At 35.6% G+C, this 14623-nt stretch overlaps 1 long non-coding RNA gene across 2 annotated transcripts in view; it reads left to right on the top strand.

Moving 5' to 3' along the window:
* Positions 1-14623, top strand: part of LOC309854382 — a 62140-nt gene that overhangs the window by 33548 nt on the left and 13969 nt on the right. The window contains exons 4-5 of one of the 2 annotated variants that reach the window (XR_014306192.1): positions 7039-7166; positions 11920-12046. This is a non-coding gene — a long non-coding RNA (uncharacterized lncRNA). The remainder of the gene's footprint in view (positions 1-7038; positions 7167-11919; positions 12047-14623) is intronic. The other variant, XR_014306193.1, reaches the window with a different exon arrangement.

A 14623-nucleotide genomic window follows, 5' to 3' on the forward strand; every position in this document is an offset into this window, starting at 1 on the left:
GTGGAAGAGGGTTCCCCTTTCTCCACATCCCCTCTAACACATGTTGTTTCCTGTCTTGCTAATTTTGGCCATTCTAACTGGTGTAAGATGATATCTCAATGTGGTTTTAATTTGAATCTCCCTGAGGGCTAGTGATGATGAACATTTTTTCATGTGTCTGATAGTCATTTGTATGTCTTTGTTGGAGAAGTGTCTGTTCATATCTTCTGCCCATTTTTTGATATGATTGTCTGTTTTGTGTGTGTTGAGTTTGAAGAGTTCTTTATAGATCCTGGATATCAACCTTTTGTCTGTATTTGCAATAAATTGCAAATATCTTCTCCCATTCTGTGGGGTTTCTCTTTGTTTTCTTGACTGTTTCCTTTGTTGTGCAGAAGCTTTTGATTTTGATGAAGTCCCAAAAGTTTATTTTTGCTTTTGTTTCCTTTGCCTTTGGAGACATATCTTGAAAGAAGTTGCTGTGGCTGATATCGAAGAGATTACTGCCTATGTTCTCCTCTAGGATTCTGATGGATTCCTGTCTCACGTTGAGGTCTTTTATCCATTTTGAGTTTATCTTTTGTGTACAGTGTAAGAGAATGGTCGAGTTTCATTGTTCTACATATAGCTGTCCAGTTTTCCCAGCACCATTTATTGAAGAGACTGTCTTTTTTTCCACTGTATATTTTTTCCTGTTTTGTTGAAGATTATTTGCCCATAAAGTTGAGGGTCCATATCTGGCCTCTCTACTCTGTTCCACTGGTCTATGTGTCTGTTTTTATGCCAGTACCATGCTCTTGGTGATCACAGCTTTGTAGTAAAGCTTGAAATCAGGTAACGTGATGCCCCCAGTTTTATTTTTGTTTTACAACATTTCCTTAGCGATTCAGGGTCTCTTCTGATTCCATACAAATTTTTGGATTATTTGCTCCAGTTCCTTGAAGAATACGGGTGGAATTTTGATCGGAATGGCATTAAAAGTATAGATTGCTCTAGGCAGTATAGACATTTTAACAATGTTTATTCTTCCGATTCAAGAGCATGGAATGGTCTTCCATCTTTTTGTGTCTTCTTCAATTTCTTTCATGAGTGTTCTGTAGTTCCTTGAATACAGATTCTTTACCTTTTTGATTAGGTTTATTCCCAGGTGTCTTATGGTTCTTGGTGCTATCATAAATGGAATCGATTCTCTAATTTCCCTTTCTGTATTTTCATTGTTAGTGTATAAGAAAGCCACTGATTTCTGTACATTGACTTTGTATCCTGCCACGTTGCTGAATTGCTGTATGAGTTCTAGTAGTTTGGGTGTGGAGTCTTTTGGGTTTTCCATATAAAGAATCATGTCATCTGCAAAGAGAGAGAGTTTGACTTCTTCATTATCTCAGCTCCCAGAACACATTTTTTTTTTTTTTAATAGAGAGAGCACTTCTATGCATATGTGTGGGTTGGAGAGGGGCAGAGGAAGAGGGGGAGAGAGAATCTCAAGCATGGGGTCTCTATCCCAGGACCTGAGATCATGACCTGATCAGAAATCAAGAGTCAGTAACTTAACCGACTGAACCACCTAGGCAGCCTGCTCCCAGTTTTAAAAATAAATTGACATCACGATGAGGGTTGATAGTAAACATATTTAATGACTAGTACGGATGTGGGGTGCCTTTCCCTTTGCCCCACCCCTGCTCATGCTCTCTAAAATAAATAAATCTTTAAAATCAAACAAACATGCTGGTCAAGTGCTGAAGTCTGGAGCTTATCTATGCTGACCGTTAATATCTTAGCTATTGAATCCTGTAGAATTCCAAGGTGTCCCAGAGCTGTGGCTGCTGAGTTTACTGGGAAGCCCTCAGCAACAAATGGCAGTGTTATTTGGCGATATGGAAGTATATATATCTTCAAAAACTAAAGGATGAATGGGTGTAGAACCTATTTATAATTCACTTTAACAACCCCAGCTGGCAGAGAAGAGCACAAGTTGTTAGTAACCCAAATAAGTAGGCTTTGGATTTAATGTGTTTTAAAACATTTTATCAGAAAATTTAACAATTTGGAGTCATATCAGTATATATTTTACTAAAGTTCTGCTTCTGTAATTCTCCTAAAGTAGGAGCAATGTATGTCACCAATATCCACAGAGTGGAGAGAAGAGAACATGCTAGTCCAAGGACTTGGACTTGGCGTGGCCAAACAAACTTTGGACTACCAGTTCCATTTACTTGTTCTTGCAGATAAACAAAGATGCTGAAGAGATGGAAATGTGTTGATGAAAGTAAAAAAAAAAAAAAACAACAACAATAGTATTTTAACAGATGTGGTGTCCAGTTATGAATTAATAAAGACATTTTGAAATTTGGGGGGTTTTGTTCTTTGCTTTTTGGATAATGCTTGCATTTTTGTCAAAATTCAGTTTTCTTTTCATTTACTTCTTGTCTTCCTGCCTATTGGTGTCCTATTTAGCAGAAGAGATGGATGAAAGTATTTGGAAGAAAACAAGATGTGAGTGTGGCAAAAAACCTAGTTACATCAAAGCCTACAGAATACCAAATTATGGGTTTATTTTTACCTACTTTTTATGATCAGTACAGATAGAAGCCTCCAAATGGTAACAAGACACAAGTAATATCATGAAACGAGTGAGAATTATTTTGCCTAACTTTTCAAGATACTGCATTGTACCATGAGACATGTTTTTAGATACTTAGAACTGAGTGTGAAATGAATATCCTGAACATTTACATTTTAATTATAATCATGGTAGGTAAAGTCCTTTTCATCGTGTATTAAATTAAGTTAATGAACTTGGTGAGCAGAACTTGAACGAATCATCAGTTTCACTCCAATTCATTATAAAAGCTAGGGCTCGTTAATTCAGATTTCTATTTTACTTTATTTAAAGGAAAAGCAAAAAGTTTACTTCCACTAACCGCTCAGCTTGTTTCTTTACCACATAAGTGGTCATCTCTACGTTACAAATCACAGTCAGCGTGCAGTTTGGCATCTTACTATTTGTGTTTCTAATCTAATTCAGACCTGACTGCACTTTACAAAATGGTGAAAAGTTTCTCTTTCCCTCTGTTTCTTTTTCTTTGCTTCTTTCCTTCTATAGTCTCATTGAGGCATAATTAATATGTAATAAATCACACATATTTTTTTAAAATATTTATTTATTTATTTATTTATTTATTTATTTATTTGATAGACAGAGAGAGATCACAAGTAGGCAGAGAGGCAGGCAGAGAGAGAGAGGGGGAAGCAGGCTCCCTGCTGAGCAGAGAGCCCGATGTGGGGCTCGATCCCAGGACCCTGAGATCATGACCTGAGCTGAAGGCAGAGGCTTAAACCACTGAGCCACCCAGGCACCCCATGAATCACACATATTTAACGTGCATGATTTGATGTTTTGACATACACAGGTATACAGACACACACACACTGAAGAAACTATCGGCAAAAGCAAGACAGTGAACATACCCATCACCTGATAAAGTTTTCTTGTATCCCTTTGTCACCCTTCCCTCACCACCCCCCACTCCCATCCCCAAGCAACCGCTGATCTACTATGAAAGTATTCTTTATTCTGATAGTTTAGTATCGTGGATTCTGATTTTTATAAGGATATAGGAATGTCCAGTTTAAGGTGTTGAGTGTACAGGTGGATCAGCTTTATACAGTAAGCAGAACAGCATGAATACACTTCAACCAAGTAGATATAAGCTAAACAAATCCAAAATAGAATAAATATACTCTTTAATACTGATAGGAGCCATTTGATAACTATGGTAAACTAATGTTTGTTTTGACTGTTTTATTGACTGTTTTCAAGTAACTACTCGGAAACAGATCCTGGCACCTTGTATTTTCCCAGGGTAAAAAGACCATTGAGTAAAATCAAAATTCCCACCCTTACATGAAGACGTCTATTTGTGGATCAGTGCATAATGGATAGAAAAACTAAAGTAAATATTTACCCTCTGAAATCTGGGTCTGGTTGTTATTAAATGTTAAGGAATTCCCATTAGGTGGTATGAATTAGTCTTCATTTCTTAACCTTTTTTTTTTCTTCTCTTCTTCTCCTTACTCTCATTTTGGCCAGAGGCTGGAAAACAAGTACTTCATGGTGTTATTATAGTCACTGCACGCTTTCTAGTGAAGAGACAAAGGGCTGAGCAGCCTATTTCTGTCCTAGGCATGGGAGTGAGGAATAAAGTTATGTCGGTCTCTGTGTGTGTGTTTCTGAAGAAATATAATGAGAATAGAAATAGAATTCCATTGCTGGTGGTCTTATGTTTCTCAGTAAAGTAACAATAACACTTACAAAGTTGTGTTAAGGTGGAGAGGACATGCATAGAAGAATCCTGGTACATAATATGTAGTACTCAAATATGTTAGTTCTTGTTATTACATAAAAACCTTTATATTTTAAGGCTATTTGAATCAAAATGTATAAATACCTCCCAACCCCAACCTACTTGCCCTTTAGAAAATGGTTATTGATTTTTGAACTCTGGAAGCTACAGCCGTATCTGTTCAAGAAAATCTCCCGGATTGGCAGGCTATTGAGTTAGCTGCCTGGAAACAGCCATGAGTGGGGTCACTTCTGATTAGAAGTGACATCTAAGACTTTTTAAAAATGAGTTTCTTCCCAGCCTGCTCATGTACTCCACTTTATTGTTTATAGAATTGCAAGCCCTTTTACTTAAAATAGCACAGACACTGCATTTACTTTCTGGTGACAATTAATACAATTAAGAATAATTAAAAGTTCAGGCACTACTAATTCCCTCATAAAGTGTCCTTGAAGCGGATACATCTATGAGGGTTTAAAATGACACTAATTTCACACGGTATGCTGGCAGTTCCTCATCCTTGAATTATTTATCTTTTGTGAGGCGGTAAGGACAGAAATTGAGAGTTCCAGGACAGGCAAGTACATGATTTAGGATCTGACAAAAGTATTGTTCTGGTGGGGATGGGGAGGGGGGATTCCCCTGGTCCTTCCCTATAGTAATTCATAAAGCACAGATTTAAGATAAAATCTTTGTACATAACCACGTAACAAGTTATGTGGTCTGACTTGTGGAGATGGAGGCTGCCCCCAAATCTGTCTCCAACCACCTGTCATGAAATCTGACTTTTGGAATGAGTATTTTATTTCTTAGAATTGTCAGATTTAAAGATCAGATTTTAAGATTCTTCTTAATAGTACAGATATTTCTGAGAAGAGATAGGAACTCACATTTATTAGACAACTACTATCTGAGTTATGTTTATATTCATTATTATGATTCTGCAAAATGCTGGCCCAGTGCCCTAAAAGAGTTCAGTTACCAGGAAGCCTGACTTAGTGTCAGGTTGAGGAAATGTCAGCAGAGGATAGTAATGTCATGTGTGTGGGGCGGGGTGGGGCAGGGGGTCCTTAGAGAATTCAAAAGCAAACTTAGAGAGGCTTCCTCATTTTGCCCTGCATGTAACTGCTCAGAGGTTCTGTTTATTTGACCACTTTGAGGTCACATGGGGTAGCATAACTTTGGACATAATCATGTTGATACGGACATGTCTGTGAACCCAACGGAGAAGGTGAGAATTGAGGGGAGGCTGTGTATTTAGTCTAATGCTTGTGCAGAATTTGCCTTCCCTTCCACTGACCTTCACCGGTCTTCATTCAGTAAAGCTTCCCATCATGGCTTACTCTGTGATCTTCTCATTTCCTGCATGCTTTAGGGAGGGAGGTCTGGGTGGAAATGTCCTGTGTTATCAGACTAAAAGGAAGTCATGGATTCTGAACTAGCTATTTTAGTTCAAATATTACATATTTCTTGTTTTTCTCTTGAGAATGTTTTCTTGATTTTCTGGCAGAATTCAAGATGAATAGAGAAAACAAACAAACCCTCAAGATTCTCTAAACAAGGGTTTCTCCTACTAAGATTTTAAAATATTTTCAAGTTTCTTCTCATCTGTTTTATGAATTTAGACATTCTAGCCAGGTCAGAACATTCTTTTTAAATGTCTTTTTTTTTTCTATTAACTTTTGATTATGGTAGTCCCTATTAAGTTAGCTTGGTGGGAATATTTTAATAATTTAATACTGACTCTTAATAGGATTTCTGGTACAAAAGTCAAGGCATCTGACCCTGAATCAGAATGAAGGTACCTGGTCAAAACTGTTAACATTGACCATAAGCGGGGGTTTTATGTATTTTCTGTTACTGAGATGTTCGGTGACTGGAACAGGCTGAGTGGCATATTCTTAGTATGATGACTGAATATCCCATTTATTCTCTTTTAATCCAAAAAAAGTTAAAATTCAACTCCAAAGTCTATTCAGAAAAGTCCTTTAATGGAAGATTCTGCTTTTTCATAAAAATATTTATGAAGGAGAGTAAGTCACTGGATTATATAAAGCACAACAGGTTTTTAAGAAAGCTTTCTTATGAAAGTAAGTTGGACCAGTACTGATATTTGGGACAATGCATCCTGAGTTCATTCCCATTTGGAAATAAAAAAACAACTACCCTTTGAGATACAGGTCTTTTGGTCATGAACTCATGGGATCTAAAACCATAAATCACTTATAGACTAGAGAAATTAAAACTGCACTAAGTTGAAATGGAATTTTCTCTAATAAGAGAAATTATGAGCTAATTATGAGCTAATAAGCTCAGTGCTATAGAGTAACTTAAGAAAGAAAAGCTTAAGAGAGCTCATAATTAAAATGGTGATCTAAAAATTCTGATAAATAAGAAAATCTCCAACCTTGTTTTTTGCTTTCAGTTCTTGAACTCAGACACTATTTGCTTTCTTTCCATTTCCTTACCCGACCTCCAGGCCTGTTTTTCCAGTCATGTTCACGTATGAAGTGTGTTGACCTCTTATTATGTAGAGAGTAGGCTAAAATAAAGTAACGTGCATTCTCATTTAATCCTTACCGTCATCCTGTAATGCACGAAAGGGTGAGCTCTGCTGGAGGAAGTCTGAGAGGATGGATGGTGTGCCATTTTTAGGCCAAAGCTTTTAGGAAGTGGGTAATCTACACTCCATGTTCTTTTCCACTTTTTCCAACAGGGTAAAGATTACAAAAATGCCTTTCAAGATACTGGAGCCACAAGGCAGAAGAAGACTTTGTTGCCAAGGAGAAAATCTGTCCCCAGACCAAGGAGCTCCTGAAACACTTCCTCTTGTGTGTGACTCTGGTACTGTTTGAACTTACTTGTTAAGGCAGTAGTATTATAGTAATGTATGCTTATTTTCATTGTTTCCTTGCTTCCTTTCCCCAGACTTTATAACATATTCTGTTAGGACCTCTTAACTCTCTTCCTGTTGATGTAACATAGAAGATACAAGTTTCTATTTGTTATTAGAGTAGTTGTTCTTATTATCTTTCTTCCACAAACCTTTCCATAAGTTTTGACACATGCTATTTATACTGATTATGAAATAATGCTAATTTATGGTTATCCCTACCTTGAGAAAAGAGGTGAAAAGTTTACTATGTCTTAATCATTTTGTTAAAAAGTTGCTGATAGCCTTTTCAGTACATATAATTAAGAATGCAAAATGAAGATTCAGACTTAGACACATATTTTGTAAAGACACTGTATGTGTAAATGATTAGTTTACTACTTGGTCATTTAAAGAAAATGTGGTGCTTTTCACCAGTTCCAAGCTATGAAATAAACACTATGTATGAGTAAATTGGGATTTTATTCCTTAAGTGACACTAGCTGGATGACATTGACCAAGTCCCTTACTTTCAGTCAAACTTAGCTTCAAAAATATGGAAACATTTGATAACACTTACTCAGTGTTATCTCTCTATCCAAAGATGGCCTTGGTGCTCTCCATGTATTAATTCATTTAATCTTTAGTAAAACACTATGAGATAATACTACTTTGGCCCCATTTTACAAGAGGGAAACAGAAGAACATATATTAGAATTATGTGACAATAATCACTGAGCTCACTGGTAGCAAATTGGAACTTTGAACTGTCAGTCTATCTCCTGAGTAAATATTATTAATCAGTTTATTAGTGCTTTTCAAGCAGGAGTTCATCAGAATCATCTGGAAAGCTGTTATAAAACACAGATTTCTGGGTCTCACCCTCAGATTTTCCGATGTGGTAGGTCTAGGGTAGTACCTGCGAATTTGCACTTCTGATCAGTTCCCAAGTGACGCTGCAGCTACGGACCCAGGTGCCACAGGGTGAGAAGCATTCTCAGAATTTTGTATTTAAAAACATAATCGAAGGTTGAGGTTCCTGGGTGACTCCGTTAAGTGTCCCACTCTTGATTTCGGCTCAAGTCACGATCTCAGGGTCATGGGATTGAGCTCTGCATCAGGCTCTGCACTGAGTATGGAACCTGCTCACGATTATCTCTCTCCCTCTCCCTATGAGGCTTCCCCTTCTCTTAAAAAAAGACAACACATGGTTGAAGGTCTATCAAAATGGTTTTTTGTCTTTTTTTTTAGAGTCATGAAATACTTTAAATTAATTAAAGTATTGAAATGAAAGAATTGTCTTATTTGAGCTAGAAAGTATAGTAATTATGTGATAATTCATTTTCTTAGCTGATTACCATTTGAATCACACTCGTACTTTAACATTTTATGTTCATCTTTGGAAACACTTTAATTCTGGTTTACATGCAAATTTATGTGGTCAGGTTTTAGTACTTGCCACCTTGTTCATTCAAAAATATGGAAACATTTGATAACACTTACTCAGTTACTTGTTCTATTTTTTAAAGTTTTCTTGGGAAAACAAAACAAAACAAAACCAAAAACCACTTCTTCCCCCCAACAGCTTATACTGTGTGGCTATCTGACAAATTCTGTTTATAATCTTTGATTAAATTTTGGATATCATGTTTCATTTTCCTTGGATGTTCATTATAAAATCAAAGATGAATTTTTGAAGAGTTTAAAAGGAGATATAGAAAGTAGAAATAGAAAGCAATACCAAAAACATGTGAGAAAAAAACATGAAAAATAAATTAAGAGAATCTATAGACTATAGAGGAACATATTTTAAAAATGCAAATATAAATAAATTTAAAAATTGGTCACATATGCATGTATACATATATATAGGTGTATATACACACATATATAGTGATTTAGTACACAACATGCTTTCATGTATTGAAGCTGCCATGTAAATTGTAGAACATTTTATGTTGGGTCTTTTTCATCAGTTCTATTATAAGTTTTAGTTTATTTTCCACTGAGAAACTTTGATCCCTATTGCCTTAGGTTACAAGTGAGTAACTCTGAATAGAAACTGATGAAATAGAGACATTAAAGCTTGTTGATTTTTCTAATGTCAAGAGTTTCTGTTTTAAGGATCCAAGAAGAACGTTCCTTAGGATCGTTTGTCTTCCAAATCATCTGTGGCTTTGGAATCATGCACAGGGAGAGAAATTCTCAAATAGGAGAAGGATGTGGGTTAGAATGGCCAAGAAAAAAAAAAAAAAAGAATTAAAAAGTAAAGTAAGTGAAAGGACCATGTCCTAATTAAAACCACTTTTCTATCTTTCAAAATCCCCCAAATGCACACAGATGAAAGCAGGACTGCTTGTTTTATTAGTTGCCTAGCCAATCAATACCATCCTGGAAGCAACAACTGTATAAACACAAAGCCTCCAGCAAAGGCTTTGTAGAGCCACCTGCACTCTGATCTAAACTGAACCCGAGTGACATTTCAAACATTCTCATGAGAAGTTTTCTGCTTTCTCAGGATACGACATTCCACATTGCCCATAAGTTTATTGAAGTATGTTCAGCAGCATTTTCTTATTCTGGTATGTCTAGTGCAGTGTTTTCTAATCATAGCTGGAAAAATATTTCAGCCTTGATACTGAACATACAAAGTTCAGCTGAAAGGCTGTACTCTTTTCAAAGGACATGTAAGGAATTGCATCTGCCCTGATGATTACTATTGCATGTGTTCCTAATCAGTATCATTATATCTTTCATTTTTTTCCACATTAAGATAGCGACTAACAAAGTTGTATTTTGTTATGACATTTATCTTCTTGTGTACTACTAGAGTCAGGCAAAATAGGTACTATAGCAACTCAAACCAAAATGTGCTTAAAATAATTAGTACAAACTTTCAGAACATGTTCTTTGAACAAATCTAAAGCATTATCTGCTTGTTATTGCCCAATAGCTTAGTGTGATTGGAACTTTTAGTTAAAAATTGTTTATAGTTTAAAAAAAGTATTTAACACTCAATAACACTTTCTCTTTGCCAAATATTGTGGCAAGATTTTACTCATTGACTTATTTGTTTTATTATTTTATTATTACTTGTTTTATTATTTTATTATTACTTAAGTTTTATTCATTGACTTACTTTGCTAACAGAGTAAAGTAAGTATTGTTATGATTTTATGAGGAAAGTTAGAAAAGTTAAGCAACCTTCCTCAAATCCTACCATCAGTAGGTGTCTGAGCTAGAACTTGAATAGGATTTTTTTTACACTCACTGCTAATTTCAGTAGCTACACATTAACAGCTGAGTTGATGGTCTATTTATTGAATTTTGGCCTTTTTTTACTTAAGATAAATTGTGTGGTAATTATCCATTTGTAGTACCTAAAAAAAATCCATAACTGCTAATTAAAATAAAATCAACTAAAAAGAAAACTTAAAGGACATCCAGCCACCAATTAAAATGAAGTACAGCATTAATTGCATACATTTAAGCATTTTTGCATCATAACTACCCTTATATATGAGGCCACTAAGATTTTGTTATATATTAAATAAAATATCTCAATTAAAATACATTTTAGCTATTATCTTCATAAAACTTATAGTTTTACTTGTATATTAGTGAAGTGGGTATTCATTAAAGAAAATATTGGTAAATTGAATTTACTGGGTATCAGATTAATTCATTGATTATTATTCCATTAATGATGAATGGATTAACTGATTTATTAATTCACTTATAAGCATAGGAAACATGGCAATAAACATGATAGGTTCAAACCTCTCTTCCATAGAGTTTATATCCTAGCAGAGGACATATATGTGACAGCAACCAACTAGAGAAATAATTATTTAATTAAATTTGATGTTAACAGGTTGAAGTGCAGAAAGCTTAGAAAGCATTGACCCCAATACTTGACCTGGGGTGGAGAAGGGGTCTGGTAAACTTTTGAGGGAATGATAGTAAACTAAAATATGGATGATAAAGAGGATTTAGTTGGTAAAGGGAGAAAAATAAAGAATAGCAGAAGTGTTATCCTACTTAATTCTCTTCATAAATATGTACCTGTATTATTAACATCATGAAAGGCCCAAGTTTTGTGGGAGAGACAGGAAGCTCCTAAAATTTGGGGAAAGAAGCTTCTTAAGAAAAAGACAAGAAGATCTTCCTTTTATAAAATTTTACAGAAATAAAAGACTTTATGATCACATTGTAAAGGCCCTCCCCAGGGCCTCAAAAGGAGTCCATTGGTCCTTCTGAGGGGTGCTGAGGCTTAACCTTCATTTTCTTATGGTAATTTTACCTTAGGTGACTTCCCCATTTTACAGATGACGAAACATAAGGCAGTAAGTGACTACATCTGTATTCCTGTATAGGTCTTTCTGATTCCTGAAGAATTGTTTCTAACAGCTCTATCATACTTTGTCAGATACTTCATTAGCAAAACCAGAAATTATATGAGAAGCTTAGGCATGGCAGTGGATATGTTTTATACATTTCTTTGTTCACCTCAGCATAGCTCCAACAAATGGAGTAAAATATGTATGTCAAACTCAGTCAATTTTAAAAAGTTCGTGTCCTTGAATATAATAAATTTTATATAAGAGTGAGCAGTGGTACAAAGGGCTCAGGGTGAGGGATGCACTAGGGAAGGGTGGGTGTTGGAGGAGGCTTTGAGAGAGGAATCTTGCCAGATGAACACGAACAGTCTCCTTGAATTCACAGAAACAAACACCATCTCTCATCCTGAACAATTCTTTGGTAATGTGGATCCAGGAAGAATAGCTAGAAAATTATCCTGCCCTTTCTTAAACTGGTGATGACCTGAAATAAGACAGATCATGAACCATGTGTAAGTGAACTTCCTCACCTTCAGTCTACTGTAAAAACACGGTGTGTGGTTAATGATATACCTGATTTATACATGAATATTCCAAGAAACTCTTTCAAACAGTACAGCATACTTTCTACCTATTTGCTGGTGACTGAACTTCTTTCAACTAGGGGCAAAGGTTTCCATTTCACTAATTGAAAGAGAGGCTCAGGAAGTCAATGCTAGAATGCTAATTAATAAGGTATTTTAGCTCAAGCTCATTTACCTTAATCAGAGATAGTAGATTCTGTCTGGATGGAATCCATCCAGAAGAATGTTTCAAGGGAAAGGACCAAAGTTGGCTGACCCCGAAGCTTGAAGCAGGACAGGGACTCAGAAAGATGACTGTGATACAATGAAATCTCACATTCCATGATTCACAATCATACCAGGATTTTTTCATGATAGTTTACATACTGTGTACACAAACATACTATGTGTAGATATTTTTGTCAAGCATGAAAATAGATGTGAGTTGTTAGGTTGAAAATCTTTTGAGTCTCACAAATATAGGTAGGCTGCTACAGGTTCTTTATGGAATCTTCCCTCTCCCCCCCCCTTTTTAAAATTTTTATTTGTTTTAAAGATTTCATTTATTTATTTGACACAGAGAGAGAGAGAGAGAGAGAGAGAGAGAGAGAGAATGGGAGAGAGAGGGAGAGAGAATCTGAAGCAGACTCCGTGCTGAGCAGAGTCTGATGTAGGGCTCAATCCCACAACCATGAGAGCATGATCTGAGCAGAAACCAAGAATTGTGCACTTAATCAACTGAGCTACCCAGGTGCTCCCCTCTTCCCCCCTTTTACAGTCCATCATACTTAGACAAAAATTATCCCCAGATGATATATATGAAGAACAATCACCTTCAGATTCAGTATGACCAGAAAATCTAATCCAAAATAAATAAAGATGAATCCACACTTACACAAGTGCTAGTAAATTTAAAGAACACCAAAGAAAGTGGGAAGATTATAAAAAAAAAATCCCAGAGTGAAAAGAGAACTCACCTACAGAAGAATAGCAATTAGAATGAAGGATGATCTATCAGCAGCAACTCTGGAATCTAGAACACAGAAAAATATACCTTCAAAGAGCTGAGAGAAAATAACCATCAGCCTCGATTTCCAGCAAAAACACCTTTGAAGATATTTTTCAGAAAAATCAAAGATATTTTCAGAAAACCAGGATTTAAAAAAAAATAAAAAAATTTCCAGAAAACCAAGATTTTTTTTAAAAAATTGATATTTTCAGAAAAAAAAACATTCACTACTAAAATACTCTCATTTTAAAAAAATTTCTAAGAGATATTTTTAGGAAGAAGAGATTGAGTTTACATGCAAAAAGAAATACTGAATGAAGATAACTAAGACTAGCTGACAAAACAATAATGATTTCCATACATAATATATAATTATAACATAAATTAATGCCCTGTTTCCAAAAAGTTTTTCAGTTTATTAGACCTCCAATATATTGATGCTGATACTTTTTCACTGCCCTCTTCTTACTTCCACAGCTTAATCATTACAAATACTACTATGCAAATACTGCTATGCACATACCCTTGTCTTTTGACTTCACTTATTTCTTTGCACCGTAGTAGCAAAGCCAGCATGTAATTTGTTTGACTCATCACCAACTCAATACCTGGATCTCTGCAGCTGAATTGTAGTAGAAAGACAAGCTACTATGCTGATTAAATTTGCTTTAAATTAATGACAAAAAACTTAAGTGAGACTTAAATATTGCCTGGCAATCATAGTTTATTTCTATTTTCTATTCCTATGCCTCTATTTTCTATTCCTCTAACACTGTTTTTGCTATTACTTATTTTTCCTCTAGCTGTTCACATCTTTATCATCACCTATCTAGTCTCATTCCCTATTGTTGACATTGCTTCCGACTTCACTGGGAAAATAAAAGTATTTTATTTTTTAAAATTAATTAATTATTTTAAAGTTATATTTATGAGAGAGAGGGAAGAGTGGAGGGGGAGGGTCAGAGGGAGAGAAACTTAAGCAGACTCTGCACTGAGTACAGAGCCTGATATGGGGCTCAGTCTCACAACCCTGAGATCATGACCCGAGCCGGAAACAAGTCGAGTGCTTAACCAACTGTGCCACACAGGAACCACGCAAATCAAAGTATTTTAAAGAAAAATCTGTACACATATGTTTCATCCACAAACTGTCTTCTCATTTAGTCCTATCAGTGGACTCTCTATACTCCTATCTGAAACCTCCTCTCCTCTTGTGTGTTAGGTCCCATCCGCTCAAGCTACACAGGGACATCTTTCCAACCAAATTCTCTTTTCTGTTTCCTACATGATCAGTTTTTCTCTTAACTGTGTTGTCCGATTGCATAGAAACATTCTCTCTCTCACACAAACAGAAAGGAAAGGAAAGAAAACAACAAAAAATCTGGACTTTGTTTCCTCTACCAAGAACCACCTCATTTCTTTGCTTCTGTTCACAGCCAGTTTTTCTAAAGAACTTTCTGTATTTCATTCTCCAGTTCTTATGCACACACCCCCCTTTGTTTGCTCTTAAAACAGAA

The sequence above is a fragment of the Mustela nivalis genome (assembly GCF_964662115.1).
Source record: "Mustela nivalis genome assembly, chromosome: 1".
NCBI lineage: Eukaryota > Metazoa > Chordata > Mammalia > Carnivora > Mustelidae > Mustela > Mustela nivalis.